At 45.4% G+C, this 13,061-nt stretch overlaps 1 pseudogene; it reads right to left on the bottom strand.

Moving 5' to 3' along the window:
* Positions 1–11,646: 11,646 nt before the first annotated feature.
* Positions 11,647–12,542, bottom strand: LOC127195528 (60S acidic ribosomal protein P0-like; annotated as a pseudogene).
* Between the last annotated feature and the right edge of the window lie 519 nt (positions 12,543–13,061).

The following is a 13,061-nucleotide window of genomic DNA, read 5'->3' as shown; positions in this document are numbered from 1 at the left end:
AATGAGAGAGAGAGAGAGGGAAGGAGGGAGGGAGGGAGGGAGGGAGGGAGGGAACCTGGTGACTCGGAAATGCTCAGGACTGTGCTCCTGTTGGCCAGTTTCCACCTTCTCCATTCCTACATCCTTCTAAATGTGATTTAAATTGTGATCCTTTGATTTCCTTTCCACTTCTATGCCTTCTATGTCTGGTGGGAGCAATCTATAATTTAGACATAGCTATTAGGTCCTGATGAGGCTCATCCAGTCTTGAATGGGAAGACTGCACAGCACCTGCAATTATAGGACACAGAAGGATGCAGAAGTGATGCGTCTATCTTTAGGTTGCCTCCCACTCACTGGAGGGTAAGCGGTATTTTTCTAATTGAATGTGTTTCAGTTGAATTGTGTTAAAAAAAAACGCTTTTAGAACTAATTATGGAAGAAAGATATGCAATTATTATTGTATATGGGAAGTCAAGGGATTTTGTCTTTTGTAATTGATGTTGAGCAATTATTTTCCTGTAGACATACTGTGTGTGTGGTGCATGTATTAGTAGGTGTCCACCTGTACATACATGTATGATGTGTGCTAGAGGTCAACAGTGAGTGTCTCCCTCAGTGACTATTTTCTTTTTGAGGCAAGGTCTCTCTCTCTCTGATGCTGAAGCTCACTGGTTCTGCTGGACTGGCTGATAAGTAGGCCCACAGATCTGCCTGGCTCTGCCTCTGCAACTGTGGGATCACAGGTAAGTGTTGCCCTGATCAGCTTCTTATGGGAGTGTTGGGTCTCATGCTTTCAAAACAAGCATTTTACTGAATGGCCCATCTTCCCAGCTTGTAGATACACTTTTTTTGTTTTGTTGTTTATTTGTTTTTGAGGCAGGGCTTTTCTGCATAGCCTTGGCTGTCCTGGAACTTGCTTTGTAGACCAGACTGGCCTCAAACTCAGCGATCTGCCTGTCTCTATCTCCCAGGTTCGGGGATTAAAGGCGTGTGCCACCATGCCCAGTTTAGAAACTCTGACTTCTGTTGTCACAGGCCTAGCCTATGAGAATCCTATCCTTTTGGCTAGGAATCCACACCGAGCCAACTAGGTTCTATCTGCACCTAATGGGAAGGAAAGATGGCCAGTCTCTAAGTTCCAAGGCATGAAAGTACAAACATCCAACTCTCCCCAGATCCTTCCTTTCCAAAACCTGCTATAGTAAGAGAATGAGGCAGCCACCCAATCAGAGCCAAGGAAAGAGAAGGTGCTGACATCATCCCAGTTACAGGCTCTCGTCAATTTTTTAAGTTTAAGAGATGGTTTTGCAGTTTGTAGTTGAACAGGGCCTGACTTAATACATGTTGAGATCGGGCCAGCACCACCATCGTCTCCTTTAGATGTGTCCTTTAACGTCACGCCTCTAAGTGTGAATCTAAGCATTCATTCCGCATTGTTTGTAACTGTCCCCATTAGTCCTCTGCGTTCTCTGTGCTATTTTAAAGTCATTTTGTTGGTTGAAACTTCATTGTGTTTTTAAAATGATGCACTGAGGGCTGATGGTAAAGCCTGCTGAGGTGAGCTCCATCCCTAAAACCCACACACCACGTAAAGGTAGAAAGAGGAAACCAAGTCCACTAAGTTGTCCTCTGACCTCCACATGTGCACTGTGGTACACACACACACACACACACACACACACACACACACACACACACACAAATATTAGTAGTAGAAGAAGAAATGCACTGAAAATGGTGAGCCAGGCAGTGGCAGCACACACCTTTAGTCCCAATACTCAGGAGGCAGAGGCAGGCGGATCTCTGTGAGTCTGAGGCTAGCCTGGTCTTCAGAGCTAGTTCCTGGACAGCCAACAGAGGCTCTGTCTTGAAGACCTTCCCTCCAAAAAAGAAATCTTAAAAAATAAAATGGTGAAATTTTAAAAGATAACCAAGCTTTCCTCCAGTGTGAGACAGCCACTGTTGGACTACCCAGACCATAACATTTAAGCCAAACTCATGAATTCCACATATTTTCTTTAGAGATCCCCAGCTAGTACAGGGAGCTCTGGAGAGACAGAGATAGGTAGATACCTGGTACTCACTGGTCTAGCCTAAGCTACTTGGCAAGCTCCAGGCTGGTAAAAGAACCTTGTGAGCAGCAGCCTGTGAGGGACAATACCCAGCTCTATCCTCTGGACTCTGTGTGTGCACACAGGTGTGCACACACACGCACTCGCACACACACCCACATCTAAATTTGCACCCACATGTGCACCCACATGAACATGTGTATACACACACAGATGCATACACAAAATAATTAAGCTGAAAGTAATACTCTAAAATGATTTGACATTAAAATCGTGCAAAAACTTATGACACAGTACAGCCAAAGTAACATGACCTGCCCACTAAATAGCTTAGACATCAGATATTCGAAGACAAAACTTTCAGTTAATTTCTATGCTCCACACTACTTACGCCTCTCCAGATAAAGCCACGTGCTCTACAGGAATGAATCTTCAACTTCTGCAGATCCCGTGACATATACTTTAGATAAATCCCCCAGGAAAGAATGCTGCACACTATTCTGAAATTCTCCTGAGCACATTTTAGATATTATTTAGTTTTCTCAAGAGCACTGCAGACCTGCGCCGCACCAAGACAACCCAGGTAGCCCTCTGTGGTGTCTCAGGTGCTCGGACCCAGCCAAGAGGCTGCTCTGTCCCTGGTCCAAGCCTTGTGTGCAGTTATTTGGGGAGCTTGGCTCTCAGGTCAGCTTGGTGAGGTAACAGCTGGGGTGACAGATGCAATCGTATTATTGGTTGGGTTAACAGACAGAGTGACCAGAACATATCGGGCCAACCACAGGCCTGACCCTAAGGATGAAGATGAGGACCACAGAGTGGATTATACAGTAATGATGTCTTTGATCGGACCACATGAAGAGTTTCTAGGTTATTTTGGCCCAAACACAAAGAATGCTGGTTCAATTGTTACACATGCGGAGTCTCACAGGAAAAAGAGGCATTCAGAGTGATGGCACAAATACAGAATTCCCTTGCCACAGAGGAAGGATCACCCACAGAAGCCAGTGTATATAACGCAACCTATGGGAATGGCCGCCATGCCCTGGGAATGTGTTTTAGGTGGTATGTCATCCTTGAGTTCAGCCAAGATTCTCTGACGTTGATAACCCAGCCTGTCTTGGAGCCACCAAAAGTCTAAAGGGCCAGATTAAGCATGGCCAGTGGAGAGAACGGTCGGGACAGGACCCCTGGTACATCCGCTTGGGAACGGGTACTCAGACAGGTGTTGCTGCCTCTTGGACCTTGTTCACATGAATTGTGACCTAGATTCCACAGAGAAGCATCATTTCCATAATGTTCATGCTTTCTCCCACTCTAGAGCATGATGGCTGATAGGCAGGGCAGGTTCTGTGCCATTCAAAGTTAATCTTGATACTGGGGTGCGGGGTGGAATTAGTCTCCCTTGTAATCTCATTGTAGGGCTTACATTTTGTTTCCTACCAACAGAGGTTGACTTGACTACTGAGGAGGAGAGGGGTTCTGTTGTCTAGCTGTAACTGTTGGGTTCCTGCATGTGTGTGTGTGTGTATGTGTGTGTGTGTGTGTGTGTGTGTGTGTGTGTGTGTGTGTGTGTGCATGTACGTCTAAATAGCTAAGTGATTTGTCAGGTTTTCAACACATAAAGTGGAAATGAGGGACACTGATCGTGACTGTTATATAGTATATGTCCTCATGTTTTAAATTGTACTGCATGTGAAATAAAGATGTCATCAGTTTCACAAAGGAAAAAAGAGTGCTATACAGCAGATTCTAATATTAACCCCATTTCATAAGAAATGGAGACACAGAAAGGAAACATCACTAAAGATCATCCTTCTGGGCTGGAGAGATGGCTCAGTGGTTAAGAGCCCTGTCTGCCCTTCCAAAGGTCCTGAGTTCAATTTCCAGCAACCCATGGTGGCTCACAAGCACCTATACTGTGATCTGGTGCCCTCTTCTGGTGTGCAAGCTCACATGCAGGTAGAACATTGTATAAATCATAAATAAATAAATCTTTGGAAAAAAAAATCACCCTTCTAATAAATGGTCAAGCCAGGTTTGAAATCCAGGTAGGCTGGTTGCGAGCCAATGCATTTACCTACTTTTGTATATTATTTTAAAGAATGACCGTCATACGAAGACACACTAAAAAGAAAAAAATGGTGACCATTGCACTCAGGTTAATAGACAATTGAGTTCATTGGACCTGTTGTTATGTCCTCCTGGGAACCAGTATTGGTTTCTCTCATTTCCAAACTCCTGAAGCACAGTGGATAGCCTGTACACCTAAGCATTTTATCATGCCTTTTTTTTTTTTTTTTTTTAAGACAGGACTTCTCTGTGTAGCTTTTGCTTTCGTGGACTTGCTTTGTAGACCAGCCTGTCCTCGAACTCACGTCGATTTGCCTGCCTCTGCCTCCCGAGTGCTGGGATTAAAGGCGTGCGCCACCACGCCTGCCTCATCGTGCCCTTTTACTCTGCTTTTCACAGCTTCTCAGCTGTGCGAGCCAGGCCTCACAGAGCACAGTCTCACCTTGGTTATGAGACGTGGAACCCTGTCATGTTCTTTGTCAATTGGATTTGGGTGGGCTACCTAAATGCCAGAATCCTTCTAGGGGTTTAGATCCACTCCACCTAGAAGTGACGCAGTTCGCACTCCATTGGGTCAGTTCCTATGTGCTTCACCAGCTCCTCCTTCCTTCAGGAATCTTCTTGTTGACCTCCACGACTTGAAAGTCCACATTTATTTGTGCTCATCAGTTTGGGGTGGGGAAGGTGCAGGCTGTCCCTGAGGAGGAGCGCACTCCTGCAGAGATTTTTTTTTTTTTTTTTTTTTTTCCTTTCACCAAAGCTTTTGTTTATTTCCGAGGAATAAACATGCTGGGACCAAATTACTTTATCCAGATGCCAGAGTGAAATGCCGTTCTAATTGTCTTTCAGAGGTAAATCATAAAATGTGTTTCAAAACCCATGTTGAGCTTCTGAGCATTCAGGGAAAAAGAGACATGTACCTGGTACCCACTAAAATAAGCCAGGTGCCTGGAGACGCTGAAGGCTTGATTGCACTGAATTATGCATCAGTCATTACTAACTTAACCTCTGGGAGGTGTTCCCGTGACTGCTGTGCTCAGCCTTCCTGGCCACGCTGCCCACAGCAGAGCTGGCAACGATTTCCCTCTCAGCACAAGGGGACTGACTGCCCAGCCTTGCTGCCAAATCCACAGGGCTGTGCTTGCCGTCAGAGTCTGGAAATATCTAAGGTCTCAGGAAGCTGGAAATGTGTTTTTTCCTTGTCTTAACTGGCAGAATGAGCCTCTGGCATTTCCAAGTACTAGTCATTAGTGTCCGCCCCAGTGATGCTAATCTGTCTGTGTTTCAGTCTCAGGACATTTTCCAGTTGCTTCTGCCATAACAATCTCTGCCATGTCAGTGCTTCCGATGTCCCCTGTGAATCCGTGATGCTCCGCAGTGCCGGCAGGATGTCACAAAAACGGATTACTGACCCGTCTTCTTCCTCTTTCATCTTTCAATGTCAGCCAAAGCCCTGAAGCTTCGTTTTAAAGTGGGGCTTTTGTTTGGCGTGTTCACATCTGAGCTAAGTCAAACTGTTATTTCTTTTTTAAAAAATCACTAGAAGAGAGACTCAGGTCCTGATTTTAGGGCTTTCACAACGCAGTCTGGGGGACTTAAATGGCTAGTGATCATATTAAGGGGAAATAAATACTAGAAGAAAGAGATACGAGGTTGATGGAAAGCAAACAAAGCCAAGTTGAGTGTGTGGTGGCAAGGATGGTCCTGGTGACACTTGAAATGAGTGTGAGAAGGGCCAGCGATCACGGTAGGGTGCTTAAAGGGCACAAGGCTCTGGTTCTATCCGAAACGTTACAAAAATAGATAAATAAAAATAAAAAGAAGTGGGTGATAAAGGGCTGTGGAGTTGCCTTAGTCAGTGAGTGCTGGGCGGGTACACGGGCATGGGGACCTAAGTTTGCTCCCTAGAACCCACATGTATAAAGCCAGGTGTGGAGAGAAAAGGTCAGGTGTGGTAGTGTGCATGTGATCCTGGCAGAGGGGAGGTAAAGACAAGAAGAGCCTGGGGTTTGCTGGCCAGCCCCTCCAGCTAGTTTGCAAGTTCTGGGGCGGTGAGACTGTTAGTCTGGCCAAGGCATGCACACAGTAGTGCACGCACGCGCACACACACATACACACATGCACACATGCATGCTCACACATGGTGGATTCAGTATGAGACTTGTCATGACTTCTTACTCTTGTTCCTGCTGTCTGAGCTGTGGTTTGGTAGCCATGGGAAGGGGAGGGGTATTTTTTTTTTTTCCATGAGTTCTTTCTCGGCTCCCTCAATCCTTTCCATTTGTTAACATGACACGAAGCCAAGCTGGTGGGGGATTGTTTAAAAAGCCTGGGCCTTTTATTTAATTGTCAGGAAATCCAAAGCTCACGGGTGCTGGTAACGTGCCAAATTGATTATTCAGAAACAAGTGCCTGAGATTGGACCAAGTATTGTCTCATTAGCATGCAATGTCCATGCTGGAGCCTGGTTAGAGAAACCACCAAGACTACAGAAGAGTCCATTGGAAAGGAATCGGAAGGAAAACAGTCCAACTGTTCCTATGCTGTGCCGCGAGAGCTTACACTGTCAGTGCATCTCCTCCCCAGCACAGGGCCCTCTGCAGTAACGTGCAGGAGAAATGCAAGCCGATGGTTCCACACACACCCTTCCTTGTGCCTGGGCTCAGCCTTCCTTCCTCTTACAAGCCCTTGTGTCTGGGACGACCCTGCGTTTACATTCAGATCCACCTGTCTTCTTGCCTGTTCTGTGGCCGAAGCCCCCTCTTCCTCCTCCTGCGTATTAAGCTGCCTCTCTCTGCAAAAACAAAAAACGAAAACAAAACATGCATTGTTGCGTACTTTCTACCTCAGAAACCAAATCTCAGAAGGGTCTCGGACTCTACTTTTCTCTCCAGAAAACTTCCCAACCAGCTCTGTGTGAAATGCTTGAAAACGAGTTTTTAAAGCTGCCATTCACTCTCAACCGCGTTATAATCAGGTTTTCCTTCCTGTCTTTCTGTTTAGTGGTAGACTCCATGCAGCCAACCTAGGAGCGCCCTTCCTGAGTTTATTTTGTTGGGTTTTCTGTTCACTTTCTTTCTTTCTTTCTTTCTTTCTTTCTTTCTTTCTTTCTTTCTTTCTTTCTTTCTTCCTTCCTTCTTTCTTTCTTTCTTTTCTTTCTTTCTTCCTTCCTTCCTTCCTTTCCTTTCTTTTTTTAATTTATTAAATATAGTGTTTCACCTGCATATAACTCCTGCAGGCCAGAAGAGGGCACCGGATCTCATAGATGGTTGTGAGCCATCATGTGGTTTCTGGGAATTGAACTCAGGGCCTTTGAAAGAGCAGCCACTGCTCTTAACCTCTGAGTCATCTCTCTAGCCCCCTTTCTTTCTTTCTTTCTTTTGTTTTTTGTTTTGTTTTGTTTTTTTTCCACACTGGGTTTCCCTGTGTAGACCTGGCTGTCCTGGACTTGCTTTGTAGACCAGGCTGGCCTTGAACTCACAGAGTCTGTCTGCCTCTGCCTCCCCAAGTTCTAGTATTACAGGTGAGTGCCACAGTGCCCGCTATTCCTGTGACTTTTATGAGGGTGACAATGAAGATGCAACCTCGCTTCTCTGCTGAGGTCCAATATCTTTCACTCTCCCAACTCCTCTAAGCCAAAGCCAAAATGTTACCTACTGTCATCCTCTCTCCAACACAAAATGTATCCAATACAGCAGTCTGTCAACTCCACCATGACAACATTGCACAACAAAACCACTTCTTATCATGGCGCCATCACCTTCTCACCCCTGCCAGCTCTCCCCTGGACAAGACGAAAGCCTCCTGATTGTTCAACTGTAGTCTGTCTGACACACACACACATAGCAGCCAAAATCATATCTTTTTTCCTTTTCTAGGTGTGGGTGGGGTGAGATAGCATTGAGACAAGGTGTCATGTAACCAAACTGGTTTTGAACTTGCTTTGTAGTGAGGATGACCTTGAACTCTTGACCCTCTTGCCTCCACCTCTCAGGTGTTAAGATTACAGGTATATACCACCATGTCCAGTTTATAATTAATATTTTAAAATATACACCTAATTAATGTATTCTACTGGTCCAAGTGTGTTATGGCTTTGCCATCACACTTAAAAGAAAAAAAATTCCTTGGTTACCACGTGTCTTAGTTGCTGTTCTATTCCTATAAAGAGACCATAACCAGAGCAACTCCTATAAAAGAAAGCCTTTAATTGGGGCTGGCTTACAGTTTCAGAGGTTTAGTCCATTTTCATCACGGCAGGAAACATGGCGACACACAGGCAGACATGGTGCTGGAGAAGGAGCTGAGAGTTCTGCATCTGGATCCACAGGCAGCAAAAAGAGATAGCCGTTGGGCCTGTCATGGGCTTCTGTAACCTCAAACAAAGCCCATCCTTCAGTGACATATTTCCTCCAATAAGGCCAGGCCTACCCCCAACAGGGTCCCAATCCTTTCCAATAGCGCCACTTCCTGTTGACCAAGCATCCAAATTTAACCTATGAACCTATGGAGGCCAGTCTCATTCAAACCACCACATCATGGCTGTGTGAGCATGATGTGGGCCCTGGTCATTTCTCCCTCTCAGCAACCTGCTAGCTATGGATGCCTTCTTCTATTCAGGATAGCCTTGCCTTGGCTTCTCTGGTTGGTCTTTCAGATGGCACAGTTCCATTCAGTATAACGTCTCACTCTGTGTGAGCCAGTACATTGGGCACCTAACATAGATAATGTGTGTGTGTGTGTGTGTATGTGTGTGTGTGTGTGTGTGTGTGTGTTCCTGCACACATATCCAGAGGTTGGTGTCCTGCGTTTTCCTCAATTCTTCTCTACCTTCTTTTGTGAGATAAGGTCTCTCACTGAACGTGAAGTTTACAGATTGACTGGACTGGCTGGCCCACAAGCCCCAGAAATCCTCAGCTCAGACTATAAGTGTGTATCTACCTGGCCTTTTCCATGGGTTTCGGGGACTGGAAGTCAGGTCCTCATGCATGTGCGGAAGGCATTTTACCAACCAAGCCCAACGTAGCTAGTTACCAACCTAAACAGCCACAGCCTCCATGTGGATATCTACCTTCTCTTCACAAATAAGGAAACTGAGGCCCAGCAAGGTTTAGGTGTTTTGTTCAAGGTAGCTGAGCTGGCCTGGGGCACTGCCAGGATTAATATCCAGGTGTTTATGGTTTTAAATCTAATTTCCTTTCTTTCCATCATATCACCTCTTATATTTATTTTATTATTTCATTCTTTTGAAAAAAAAAAGTCTTACCACCTGGCCCCTGGTTGCCCAGAACCCACTATGCAGAAAAACTGGCCTAAATCTCATAGAAATCCGCCTGCCTCTGCCTCTAAAGTGCTGGGGTTAAAGACGTGTGCCACCACGAATAGATAGATCCTATTAGCTTTTTTTTTTTTTTTTTTTTTTTTTTTAATGCAATGGTTTCTGTGAGGTTTTATCCTTTTAGAAGGTGGGGGGTGCTGGGCTGATGTCTGATGCTGAGGAACTTCACCCTGTATGAAACTTCCTGATCCAGAGAGAGGCGAGGAGGGTACTCAGCATCACATTACCTGAGTGACAGGGCCTGTGGATCTGGGAACAGCAGCCCCTGGCAAACAGCTGTGCTGAAGTCTCTTTTGTCTCCAAATGCTAATAGTTCTGGATTCAAAATCTTTTCTCTTTTTGACTGGACCCAGATATAATAAAACAAGAAACTTACAGCATATAATTTGGCATTTTACTGGTATGGTAAGCTCACAAAAATTTTGTTCTCCCTGACAAGGCTCAGCTAATTCTATCAAAATAAACCTCTGGAGGAAAAAAAAAAAAAAAAAGCTCTCTTTGAAAGAATATGAGAAGCCCTTTCAAGAACAAAAATAACAGTTAAAACCAATATTCTGTGTATCTTCTTTTTCTTCTTTTTCAGAAGAAATCCTGCCCTTTCTGATAATAGGAAATAAAGTATGTCATGGAAAATGTGTCAGCATGCTGTGAAGAGTGGAAGTTTTCTTTCACTGCACTTTGAATTTTAAAGGGGTTGGGGTGCAGACTGTGTAGCAATCACGTTTCCACATCCACGCGTCACTTGCCAGTGCCCAGGGCTGTGGTGCTGTGCACTATTAGCTGGTAGTCAGACCTTGGCTGAGGAGCACACGAGCATTTGTCCTCGTTTGTGATAGCATCTGAGGTAGGGCTGTGAGGGAGGTGACTCTTCCTGAAAGTGGGCCCCAAGCAAATGAGATGGTGTCCTTACAAGAACCCAGAGAGCAGCTTGTCCTCTTCTCTACCATACGAGAGTACTGTAAGAAGACAGTGGTCTGCCGCCCAGGTGAGGAGCTTCACTAAACCCCAGCTCAGCTAGCACCCAGGCTCAGGCTTCTAGCCTCTGTGAGGGAATTGTTTTCTCACTAGGCATAATGGCACATTTTGTATGTTTGTTTTGTTTTTGTTTTGTTTTTTGTTTTTGTTTGTTTTTGAGTCAGGGTTTCTCTGTGTAGCTTTGGCTGTCCTGGAACTTACTTTGTAGACCAGGCTGGCCTCAAAACTCCCAGAGATCTGCCTGCCTCTGCCTCCTGAGCACTGAGATTAAAGACATGCACCAATACTAACCAGCAATGGCACATTTTTTTTTAAATCCTGACACTTATGAGAATGAGATAGAAGGTTGTGAATTTCAGGCCATGCCAGGGCACTTAACTTATGTAATGTCCTATACCAAAAGAAAAGGAACTAGAATAAAAAAGAGAAAGAAAGGGGAAAGGAAAGGAAAGAAACACTAAATTTTGTTGTTTATAAGCTATATAAACTCTGCCATTTTGTTAAAGATCCCAAACTGATCAAGGTGGATTAGACAGTGTCTTTCCAAGGGAGGAGTCTGCTATTAACTGAGAATTTTTAGTTTTTATAAATCTTTTCTATATAGGAATATACACATCAGAATTTCTTATACACTTAGATCAAAGTAATACATTAGTCTTAAAAACAAAATGAAAGCCAGGTGTGGTGGCACACATCTTTAATCCCAGCACTCAGGAGGCAGAGGCAGAGGCAGGTGGATCGCTGTGAGTTTGAGGCCAGCCTGGTCTACAAAGTGAGTCTAGGGTAGCCAAGGCTACACCGAGAAACCCTCTCTCGAAAAACCAAAACAACAACAACAACAACAAAACCAACAAAAACAAAACAAAATGTGCACTACTTTGACCATCTTAACATAAGCACTGGACTGGCCTTCAGTTCCCAGAGTTCAAGGAAACAACCAAGTCTGCCTAGCAGTGTTGTGTCAATACCACGGACAGCGCCATCAGCCCGCCAGTCACACTGAACCAGCTCAAGGGAATGTTTCAAAGCATTTCAAGACTCTTGGATTCCTAAGGGGAAGGAAGCCCCACATTTATTCTCTCTGGAGACTTGGTGTACACATGCACACACACACACACACACACACACACACCCCTTAAAGCTTTAAGAACGTTCATGCTAATTCTGCTTACAGAAATTGAGGACGCTAGAGAGAAAGAAGTGATGATTTCAAAGTGCACTTCTGAACTCAGCCTTCCCTGAGAAGGTACCAAGACATGAAGCCAAGGTTACTGCGATGTTGGACAGAGGCGATACGTCAAAGAGACCAAATCCCAGATCCTCATCTGATTCTCCCAACTCTTTGGCTTCAGCCTTGGCTGGGGCTGCAGGAGCAGGAGCAGCAGTGGTGGCTGCAGCCACAAATGCAGATGGATCAGCCAAAAAAGCCTTGACCTTCTCAGCAAGAGGGAAGATGTAGTCAGTCTCCACAGACAAAGCCAGGACCCTCTTGTACCCACTGATGATAGAGTGTGGCACTGAGGCAGCAGTTGGGTAACCAATCTACAGACAGACGCTGGCAACATGTCGGATACCCTCTAGGAGGTGAGGGTGCAGAGTCTGCTCGGTGATGTCAAGCACTTCAGGGCTATAAATGCTGCCATTGTCAAACACCTGCTGGATGATCAGCCCAAAGGAGAAGGGCGAGATGCTCAGGATGTTCAGCCATGTGGCCTCAATGGCTCCTACTTTGTCTGCAGTTCTTATCACCTGCACATCACTCAGAATTTCAGTGGTGCCTCTGGAGATTCTAGTGGTGATGCCCAAAGCCTGGAAGAGCGAGGTCTTCTCAGGCCCCAGACCCGTGTTCTGGGCTAGCACAGGGACCTCACATGGGGCAATGGCTCCAGCACGGCCAGCAGCATGTCCCTAATCTCAGTGAGGTCCTTCTTGGTGAACACAAAGCCCACACTGCCCCAGATGTGAGGCAGCAGCTTCTCCAGAGCAGGATTGTTTTCTAGGTGGCCCCTGGTGGCCTTGCCCATCATGGTGTTCTTTCCAGGTGGCCCCTGGTGGCCTTGTGCATCATGGTGTTCTTGCCCATCAGCACCACTGCCTTCCCTCATAAGGACATGCGCATCTGCTGCGTCTACTTGGAGCCCACATTGTCTGCTCCCACAATCAAGCAGTTTGGGTAATTATCCAAAAGTTGGATGATCTTAAGAAGTGGCTGCACTTCCAGTTTGCCCTGTTTTCCCTGGGCATCACAGCAGTGCATCAGGGATTGCTACACAGGGTTTAAAGACAATGCCATTCTAATGAGGACGCCTGTTGAGAGGGTGTTGGACATCTTAAGGCCAACTACCTCTCACTGACTTGAGACCCAAAGCTTGCTTCTTGCTGAAGTGTAAGATATGAAAGGACAAACAAACAAACAAACAAACAAACATGCAGAGGCTTGGTTGCCTAATCCAAAAAGTGTATTTTTGAAGTTGAGTTGACCTTGCATTTGTCTCTTTGCTTATTTATTATTTTTCATCTGTAAATGTCTTTAAAAGGCTTAGCTTGCCTTTAATCCCAGCACTCAGGAGGCAGAGACCGGTGGATCACTGTGAGTTTGAGGCCAGCCTGGTCTACAAAGTGAG

Source organism: Acomys russatus, chromosome 1 (assembly GCF_903995435.1).
Source record: "Acomys russatus chromosome 1, mAcoRus1.1, whole genome shotgun sequence".
NCBI classification, from domain to species: domain Eukaryota; kingdom Metazoa; phylum Chordata; class Mammalia; order Rodentia; family Muridae; genus Acomys; species Acomys russatus.
This window is presented reverse-complemented; position numbering and strand designations above follow the sequence as displayed.